The 10384-nt window shown below is 40.4% G+C and overlaps 1 protein-coding gene across 6 annotated transcripts in view; it reads left to right on the forward strand.

Annotated features, from left to right (window-relative positions):
* Positions 1–1869: 1869 nt before the first annotated feature.
* Positions 1870–10384, forward strand: part of HIPK3 (homeodomain interacting protein kinase 3) — a 111684-nt gene continuing 103169 nt past the window's right edge. For 2 of the 6 annotated variants that reach the window (XM_019639511.1, XM_019639513.1), the window contains exon 1: positions 1870–2441. The gene's annotated coding sequence lies outside the window, so the exon portion shown is untranslated. Of the gene's footprint in view, positions 2442–2920; positions 3277–10384 lie in introns of those variants that run through there. The other 4 variants (XM_019639515.1, XM_019639516.1, XM_019639517.1 and 1 more) reach the window with 3 other exon arrangements.

Genomic DNA, 10384 nt, shown 5'->3' on the forward strand with positions numbered 1-10384 from the left:
AAACTGGAGGTAAAGAGACTGAGTTAGGACACAATAGGTATAAAGTGGAGGAGGACTTGAATTAATAGCGTTTATTCACTTATTTAGAAACATTTACTAAAGACAACTATAAATCAGGCCCTATATTAGGCACTAGCAATGCAATGGTAAAAAAAAAGAAAATAAGATGACAGCATCACCTCCTGGAATTTATGGTGTAGTGAGTACCAATGTTAGGGATAGACAGGGAAAAAGAAATCCTCCCCTTTTCAGTTTCATAGATGTGGCAATGCCACAAAATAGGGAGAATGCAAGCCACACTCAGAGGTGATCTAGAGAAGTGTTTTGCAAAAATTCTGAAAATTCGAAGTCCTAGTGGAATATTTTTCCTGTTAACTGATTTTCCTATTATTGTAACTTTCTCCTTTGAGGAATGTTTTTGTCCTTTTTTGGGTTCTTTTAAAAACATCAAAAGTAACTAAATACTAAGTAAAAAGGAATGGCTACTATGTTGCTAACTCTCTGAGAGCACTCATTGTTTTGTTATTCTATTTTGGACGACTTTTCAACTGGTCATCCTCCCTAATTTGAAGAACACAACTGTCATTTGAAAATCTTATTTACAGCGGCCTCAAGGCATACTTTCCTTTTCTCTTTAAAAGGCATCCTCCAAAACACTCTTCTCTCTCAGTCTGAAAAGCAGCAGGGAATAAATGTGTAGTACTAAATAAATATGCAGCAATTTGCCACTCCCTTTGACCTGCCCCAGTTCTGCAATAGAAAATGTCTGGGGATAAATACATATGTGGTAGATTGAATCCTCCTACTGAAGATTATGAAGTTGAAACAAAGGCAGGGTATTTCCATTGCTCAGAGAAAGGCGTTAGGTTTCCCGAAAGTTAAACATTAATTCAGAACAAAAGGAAACCAAGTATTAAAAAAAAGAACTCGGAATGATAGGTACTTAAAAGGTCAGTTGTTTCCTAAGGAAAAGGAGAGAGGGCGTGCAGACCACGCCTTTGCTGTGTAACCTTGGGCAGGTCGTAAACGTCTTTGAACCCCTGTCCTAGCTTAAAACTTTGGACCAAGGATCTCTAAGGTTCTTTCGTCTCTAAACTTATGTAGTTCTATGATTATGGTGTTTGAGATGGGCATTGTGTTGATTTCCCAGTCTCCAGGAGGGTGGTCATCTCTGGGCATGGAAGTGACTAACTTGATGGAGAATTATCAACGCAGAAGCGGGTGAACTTCACCTTTACTAGGATTTGGACCCTAGAGATGCTCTTGGAAAATTTCCAAGAGGGCCTTCTACCGCTTCTTTAACCTGATTTTAAAATTCTCTTGACTCTTTGGGATGGGGGAATGGGAAGGACCTATGGTAGATTGGGGTTGTTCCCTTGACTAACCATTTCCCCTTATTTTTGGACCTCAAACAACTTTGACAACAACAGCAAAGACGCCAAGAAACAAACCCTGAAGGGATGTTAGGGGAAACTAGGATTACGGGATTCCGAAAGGCCTGTAAAATCCTTTCTTACACATTTTCTTTCTTTTTTTGGGTGTTAGGATTTTTAAATATGTATGTATATTTTTGGGGAGAGTGGGCCTATCGTGAGGTTCGGAACAGTAGAGGGGGCGCTGACTGATGCTTCTGCGGGAGGGCTGGCGCGAGGGAGCCCCGGGTCGGATCCACGCCGGCCGCCAGGCGGGCTCGAAGCTACAAGGGCGCGGCCGCGGGCGGGCGGGCCCCGGGGAGGGGCTTCGTGGAGACGCCGCGGCCGGAGCCGAGCTGGGCTGCCCGGGCTCAGCGCGCAGCGCGGCCCGGCGGGCGGTGGCGCTGCGGAGGCGGCGGCCGAGGCTGGCGGGCGCGGAGGAGGGGCCCGAGACTGGGGCGGCGGGCGGCAGCTGCCTCCGTGACGACTGCCGGCGGCGCGGCGACCTGAGAAGACAGAGCCGCGGGCCCCGCCGCCCTCGCCTCTCCAGGCTGTCTTCCTTCCCCTCCTCTCTCGGCAGGGGCGTCAGGAATGGGCCCCAACCGCCGCGGGCCCCGTACCCCGCGCCGCCCGTAGGCCCCACCGGTCGGAGGCTGGCCGGCCGGCCGGCCTCTCACAACTCCTCGCCCCACAGCCAAGCCGTCCCCACCCAAATCCCCGGGAAGAAGATGAGGGAGACGGGCCCGGCGCTCAGCAGCCAGAGCAGCCAGAGCAGCAGCAGCAGCAGCAGCAGCAGTAGCAGCAGCAGCAGCAGCAGCAGCAGCAGCGGTCGGGGGAGGGTGTTTCGCCGTTTCCTCTCAGCCGCCAGGACAAGATGGCAGCGGCCGCGGAGAGGGGCTGAGCCCGGGCTGGGTGGTGCCGCCTGCTGAAGCGCCTGGCTCCCTGTCCCCGGCACGGCCCCGCACCCCACCCCGGACATGCTCAGGGCTGCGGCCGCCCGAAGAGGGGAGAGCGCAGGCCTCTAGGAAGGTAAGGGAGCAGGGCTAGGGGCGCCCCCGCCCCGGGGCGGGGGGAACTAGCGCCGTTCGCGGGGCCTGCGGCCCAGGGGGTGGGGGTGGGGTTGGGGGGCAGCTGTCCTCTCGTCGGGATAGCCGCCGGGCCCGACGCCCCCGGAGCGGCCCGCCTCGTCTCGCGTGCAGCACCCCCATCTGCAGCCTCTGCGCCCTCGAGCTCCGCGTTTCCGTCCCGGCCCCCGCCTACTGGCGGGTCCAGGCGTCTCCCTGGAGCCCGGGGCCACCCCAGGCCCAGGGCCGCCGGCCGCGGGGCCGCGCGTGGTTTCCGCGCGCGGTGGCGCAGCCTCCGGGAAGCCGCGCTTGGGCAGGGCCTCCCCTTTGCTAAGGTTGCGCAACGGCTCTTCCCAGCAACCGAAGTTTTGTTTAGTCCCACAGGGTGCCTCTTCCCCAACCGCAGCCCTAGGCCGTCACTAAGGATACCTCTTGTCGCTCATTAAAGGGAACAAACACAAACGCGCACGCACGCACACAACTTGAGCGCCCCAGCCGATGGCTGCGTCCCTGGCTTTGTGGCCCAGTCACCAGCGTCGCCGAGCGGCGGGTTTGGAGGGTGTCAACTCCGGGGACGGGAGTGCGTGTGATTGTTGGGGAGGGGAAATGTGATCCTGCGCTCCGCGTCCCCGGCCGCGGCCCGAGGAAGGCGTGGCGGCCGCGCGACGGGGCTGTTGCCGGCTTCTCTCGTTACGGCGGCGGCCGCTCGCTTCTCTGCGCGGCGCCGGGAGAGCTCGCGGAAGGACTTGGGAAAAGAATGTCTGTTTTCCTGTCGGGAGGGAGAAGATTGTTTTAAAATGGTATGTGGCTCTCAGCGAAGCCCCTTGTTTCCCAGCCTTATTTCTGCGTGAGGAGGTGCGCGGAAGGGTGTGTGTGTAAATTACCTTGGACCTGTTACAAAGTAGTCATAACACGTTCAGTCCTTGAACCGTGTTTTCACAACCTCTTGCTGCCCTGTTAGAATTTATTTTTCCACCTGTCAGCTCGCTGCTTCTAATTATAAAGAGCTGCTATTAGCAGCAGTGAAGTTTTCCAGATTATCGTCCAGTTTACAGGGAAATCTCATGGTTAATGCTATTGTCAGCTTTGATGTCTCTTTGGTACCGGGCCGGAAAAGTAAGCTGGTAAACCAGCCTGCGCTTGTGCGTATGTGTATCGTCTAGTAGTTTGGAGATCGGTTGTTTCTTTTCTGTTTCTTGGTCGTCTTCGTCTTCTTCTTTTTGTAAAATTTTAGGTATTTGCTTGTGGAAGTTCTGTACTTATATTCAAACCATTTCAGTATATTTCAAAGTTTTAATTGCTGAACAGTTAAAAATTTTAAGTGGTTCCCTTTTTGATCAAATTTTTGATGAAAACTTTTGAGCGGGATTGGTGGGTTTTGTTTGTTCCCAACTAAAACATTTTAATACTGCATTCTCGTTTAATTTTTCAGAAGCTGGGCAAGCCTCACCATATGTTTAATAAGTCTAGATTCTGCTTATGTTTGCAAGTGCAGTGCTAATTTTATACAATGAGCCATGATAAGGCTTTGATAGGTCATGATTAAACTTAGTATTTAAGTAAACAAAACATGACTGATCTTTTTAAAATATAATTTTTGTAGTTTTATTACTTTATGACTTCATGTCACTTAATAGCAATTGAAATATAACCAAATAAAGTTCTCTATTTTTAAGTCAACAAGGTATTTCTTGGTATATTTATGAGTGCATTCATAAAGTGTAGGGAACTCTTATTTATGAAATACAATGCTTAACCTGTTTGAGGTATTATTTTCTTTTCTTTTTGAAACTTATTTGTTTTTAACTTAAGGTAGAGGTGTGTTGAAATATTTGAGATTTTGGACATTTTAGTTTTTTTTGATGTTATGGGAAAATTGGTTAACAGTTTATTCCTTTTTTTCTACTTTAGGGGAAATACTTTCTATAAAAAAATTCTTAGATTAAAATTATGTTTTAAAAAGGTTAGACGACACAATATTCCAGGGGGGGAAAAAAAGAAGGTTAGACGAGCTTGAAGTCTAGAACAGAACCAACCATTAAATGTTTCAAATTTATATTTGGACATTGCTGACAACAGTAGCTAAACATACATATTAGGCAAGCAGATCATAACATGGTGAGCCAGTCTTAGTTTATTGTCATAATACCTTTTCCATAGAACTAGTCATTATCTTGCTTGTAAACCAGTCATTGGCTTCTGGGCATGGAGTTTTAGAGTCACATAAAAGTGGATGGTTTTTATGAGATGATTCTTGTAAACATGCTTGAAAAGAAGCTTCAGATCATACTATTTTAATTTTTTGGATGCTCTGTCATGGGATACCATAAAATAATAAGGTGCAAATTACAGAGGTAGGTTGCTATAGCTAGTATGGCAGGGCATATAAGTATGTGTTTAATGCAAGGTATTGAACGCCTTTTTTCCCCTCTTGCAACTTAAAATAGCAGCAGTTGTCAAATGAACTTTTTCATTGAGCTTTTATTTTTAATATTTGATACATGAACAAAGAAGGTCTATATATGGAAAGGACTGAGGGAAAATGTACATTTCAGAATGCTGAAATACTGTTTCCCATTTTTTGAAGAGCATATTTGTTTTCTTGTTATTTTATGTTTGAATGTTAGAATGGCTTATTGTGGTAACTTTTGAAGTTAACTTTATTTTGTTAGGTAAGAGGAGTTAACTTTCTTAATATGGTGTTCTTATTGCAGCAGTTCACCAAGGGTGATGATATGGCAGGTTAGAATTGCGTTATTGGTGGTTAATTCAAAGGCATACAAAATGTAGTTTCCATGGCAACTTTACATTTGAGTTAGGAGATGAAAGGATGTCATGGAAATATTTAGATTTCAGAGTGTTCTAAGGAATTTTGAATTCTCCATATTTAACATACCCCTCCAGAGTTATTTTTGCCTCTTAACTAGTAGAGAACACAAAATAACTTGCTATGTGATCACATTGTTGCTGCCAAAAGAAATGTTCATGTAAAATTTCTGGGTTTGCAGCTGTCCTAATTTCCTAGTGTCTGAAGTTGAGACTTCAATGTGGTATGTTTAACTTGGAAGTTACTTCCAGACAAACTACTAGAACTTTGTTAAAATGGAGGAATGGATCAGTGTATTTTATTGGTTTTTAAAAGTTGCATCTCTTGCGCCACACAACTTGCTGAAAGCTTTGTCATAGGTATAACCCTTTCTGTATTATACAAAAGTAAGCCTAAAGAAATTATTTTAAATGTCCTTACTGGTTCTGGATCCGGCTGCTTAAAAAGTGTATCTTTAACCTAGCACCTTTAAGCACTTAACAGAAGTTGAGTAGGGATGTGTTTTTGGAGTAGAAGTTTTGAATCAGCGGAGGTTTTTAGGATAGAGCATTTATGTGGTTGACTTAAGGAAATACAGTCCACTTCTCTTGGTTGGCTTGGTATAATTGATTAGGGGAAAAATAACTTAATATTAGTGTGCTGCTTCTGTAGCTTTGTCATAGCTGTTGTTTTGGACCTTAACTTAATCACTGTTCAAGGACCAAACTAGAATAGATGTGGAGGATGTATGTTATACATTTTACCTAAATGTTTGTCAAATTGTACTTTGACCTATTTAGCAGTTCAGGCTGTTCTCCTTACTTGATACTTGGACCATAGTCACTGCACAAAGGCAACATATTGCCTTAATTCTGAGGCACACCACTGTTACGCTAAGGACCCTACAGCCTCTGCTCTTAATACTTGTATGAAAATTAAAAGAACTGGGTGGTGTTTGTAGTTTGAGACAGTTAAGTCATTAAACTGTTTTACTTTGTCTTTTATATTTAATAGTTAATGTGAAATCAGTACTTTAGAAAACTGTCTTTTTCCAACAGAAAGGCTTTGAAATGAAACAAAGGCCCATGTTGTTGTTGTTTTTTAAAAATGTATTACTTTGACCCAAAGGATTTCTCTGATTTTCTAAAAGTTAGATTTTTTTCTTCCTGTGGGAGATCAATTGGGAGGGAAGGTAGTGGGGGCAGGTAAGGTACAGGAAGCTGGGCCATACTGGAGGGAAGAGATTGGCTTAGATTTTGGAGGCTTAGAAATCTGTTTTGACTTAAATGTTGAAGTTGTTAGAGACCAGAGTTCACTTAAGTTATAAAGTCAGTTCAACACTGTGCTAGCCTGGGGGAAAGATTAAGAATGTGCTGTGACACCTGCTGAATGATCAGTCTTGTGAAATACCTGTTTATCATCCTTGGCCAGTTTTTAAAAACCCTTTCCCTCCCCGCTTGTCTCCATTCCTCTTTGTGCCTTTTGTTTTTAATTCTAAAAGCCTTTTTTCCTTAATGTAGAATTTAGGAGAGATAAACTTTCTAATTAAAAAAAAACACAACACCTTAAGTTACAAGCCTAACTTGAAATCCGAAGTGTGAAGAGCATAGACCATATTATTGCTATTAAAATGAGTTTGATGTATAGTAATACTTTTTTTTTTAGTTTTTGGAGGCCCTTAATAATAAAACTAAGGTGAACTTAATATATGAATCTAGGTTTTTCAAACTGAATTAAAACCCAGACTTCTCTGGTATCAGTCACACAGCCCATTTTTACCTTCTGAGAGAGAGATCTCTTCTTTTAAAGATTAGATTTCCAGATATACTTTTTATGTTGCATTTTCTTTGCTGCTGTGTCTTTTTTTTTTTTTTAAACAAAAAGATTATACCTAAAAGAAGTAGAGATTTAGAGAAGAAGAATGAAGGAAAATGTAGTACTTTGCTCCTTTGAGCTGTACTTTTTCCTTTAGGTAAGGACCTAAATTGTGAAAGACTGATTGATCCTTTAGTATAATTCTTGGTCATATTGAAAATAAAGGTTTGACAGGGGTAGTTAGGTAAATTGTTTTTTATTTTGCATAATCGATAGTGATGGAGAACATTTTCTAATTGGAAACAATTTAGGTTTGATAGATATTGAAATAATCAGATGAACAGAATATTAGTCACCCCCGTTTTTAAAGTTTTGTAGCCATTTATTATAGATTATGTTTTATTACATATGGCTTACCAAGAAAATTGTCTTTAAGATTTGATAGAAAGTATGAAACTTGGTTGTATTCGATTAGTCAATTATTCCAGTTTAGAAAATTTTAAAGTATTTGATTTACTAAAAACATTTATTTTAACTTCAAGTTCTTTAATTTCCCCTTATATATTTGCACATTATTCATAAATTAAGCAAAATATTTTATAGATTAAAAAATAAAATAGTAAACTTTGAAATATTTGCAGAAAATAGCTTGCTTAGAAAATGTTTTCTACCCTATAAGCAGTTATTTAAAGGCCTAAAAACTTCATCTGGATATGTTTTGACTGTGTTATCTGTTTAATAATACAACAAGAGTCTTGTAGGTTTGGTAAACTATACGACTTTAGATATATAATGCTACAGTCATAAATAGTTAATAAGTTAGATAGAGTTGATAGCATATTGAAAATTGAACCTGACTTTCTAGAGACACATCTTCTTACATATAATTAAATTAATACTTCTGAGTGGTTTAATATGTAATTTATTACAACTTCTATTGACATTACTTAGGGTACAGTGACAAAATCACAATGAAAATTACAGGTATGTGCTATATAGCCTATACCTATGATGCTATGTATCATTATATTCTCAAAACAAAACAACAGAACAAAACAAAAACATGCTTTGGGAAAGCTTATAATCTGGTCCAGTGGAGATGACACAAGTATCTGCAGTGTATTAGTTGTAATTTTGTATTTTTTTAGTTAGATAAGAATAGTATTGGGTTCAAAAAGATTAGATTTTAAATCTGTTTATCACGCTTTAAGTATTTTTTTGTAGCTAGATCACAGACTGACCACAAATAAATGAAATTTTATGGCAGGTAAAACAATTATAAAATATTTGTATGAAAACTATTTTATCTATTACATAGTTGAGTGTCCACTAAGTGCAAGGTTCTGTACTATAAATGAAGAGGTAAGACATGGTCCCTGCTTTGAACAAGTGGTAGGTGAAAATAGCTAAGTACTCTAAATTTTCTTTTATATTTGTGTAGGTGTACGTCAGTTGGAAAACACTGCCTGCGGAAAATAATGATTTAAATATAGCACATTCAAGTTTCTTAAGACTGCTCATTTTCACTTTGTTAAATATGAGATATGTAAGTGATATTTAAACTATCAGGAATAGTTCAGTTTCTTAAAGTTGTGTGTTAACATTCACTGCTCTCTTACCATAAAGCCAAAAAAAATTTTTTTTAAATATGAACAATTCAATGCATTTTATTTTAGTTATAAGCCTTTCCATCAAGTCTAAGCCGTTTAATAGTCTAATGGCCTTATAAAGACATGCTGTATATTAAATTAAGGGGAAGGTCATATTTCTCATAGATGGTTAATAATTCAATTCTCTTGCTCTCTCATGATTTTCCTTCTGGACATGCACAATTCTTGCATTACCTGAGAAAATTCTAATAGGTTTGCCTTTTCTAACTATATTATTACCTTCTAAATTTGGGATGCAGAGCTCACCAAACCTCATTTGTATGCCAACCTGTAGAAAGAAAATAGAAGGGGAAAATACGGTGTAGATAGAATTCAATTTAAAGGTACTTTTAAGAATATTGAAATTGCTAGCTGTAATTTATTTGAAACCAGTATACAGCAAGGATATTGTTTGTATACTTCATTTATGTAAATCAAAAGTATATTTAGCTTTGGGTTTTTAAAGCAGAGTCATGCAAAGGGCAAGTATTACATTACCTTATCCCTATTATAATTGTATATGATATATTCTTAATGAAATTAGACAATTTGATGTTTTATACATGTGTATTAAAATTGAATTTTGTATGGAAAGTTATGTAGGGTGTTAGGGATTATAACATAATTGGTTTGCCAATAGCTTTTAAGTAGAAAATAGTTGATTTGCCTTGTGAGTTGTCCTGTCTAAGCCTAGCGTGGCATTTCTGAAAGTGTTTCTAGTGACTGCTCTGTAACTTGTAAAATCTCTTTAAAGTAGGTCACATGGAAAGGTATATCAATCTTGAAATTGTTTCCCTTTAATCTGATTGGAAGAAAATGAAATACCTCCATTTATAACCTTTTAGAAGGTAACTTAATATACTACATTTTAGGGAGGGGTTACATTTAGAAATATAAAATAGTATCTGAACTGTTTCTTCAGGTCAGAAACCATGTCTTAAAGGTTTTTAATATCCCCTATAGTGCCTAATAGATACTGGGGAATCAAATTTATTATTATTATAAAAATAATCAAATACAAGCATGCGATACTCTACCTATATCCTTCAATCCTTTATTGAGCAGCTTGACAGGTACCTGACCAAGCACTTGTGAATGTGTCATTTGACTTCTCAGAACCTACTCAACCCCTCACCTCTTTTACTTCTAGCAGACGAGTGTCTGTTCCTATATAGAAGTCAATAGCATGAACTTCCTCCAGATTTCCAACCCTCTGCCTCTGAACATAACTTCTACCAGTGCACGCAGTATTTTCATTACTCTCTTAAGGAAAGAAATTTCCCCTTCCCTCCAGGATTAACTCCTGTTCTCTCTTGTGGATTTCATCCTGAATTGTGTTTTTCAGCATCTTTAGCCTGTCCTATAACTTTCAAGTTCTCCTTTTCTCTTGGCCATTTTTTCCTTCAGCCTTTTAAAATGGCCAGGTCTCTGGGCTCTTAAACAGCCGTCTTTTAATTGTGCCTCCTCAAGTCTATGGACCTATTTTCCCTTTTCTGTTTCTTCCAAACTTTTTTTTTTTTTTAAGATTTTTATTGGGGAATCTGGGAGATGGGAACAGTGCTGGGGAATTGGGGGAAGGGGAACAGACAAGTTGCTGTCGTTTTTGTTCTTCAGTCTAGTTGTGGAGGACGTTGCTTC

Source organism: Hipposideros armiger, unplaced genomic scaffold, assembly GCF_001890085.2.
Source record: "Hipposideros armiger isolate ML-2016 unplaced genomic scaffold, ASM189008v1 scaffold_44, whole genome shotgun sequence".
In the NCBI taxonomy this organism is placed as follows: domain Eukaryota; kingdom Metazoa; phylum Chordata; class Mammalia; order Chiroptera; family Hipposideridae; genus Hipposideros; species Hipposideros armiger.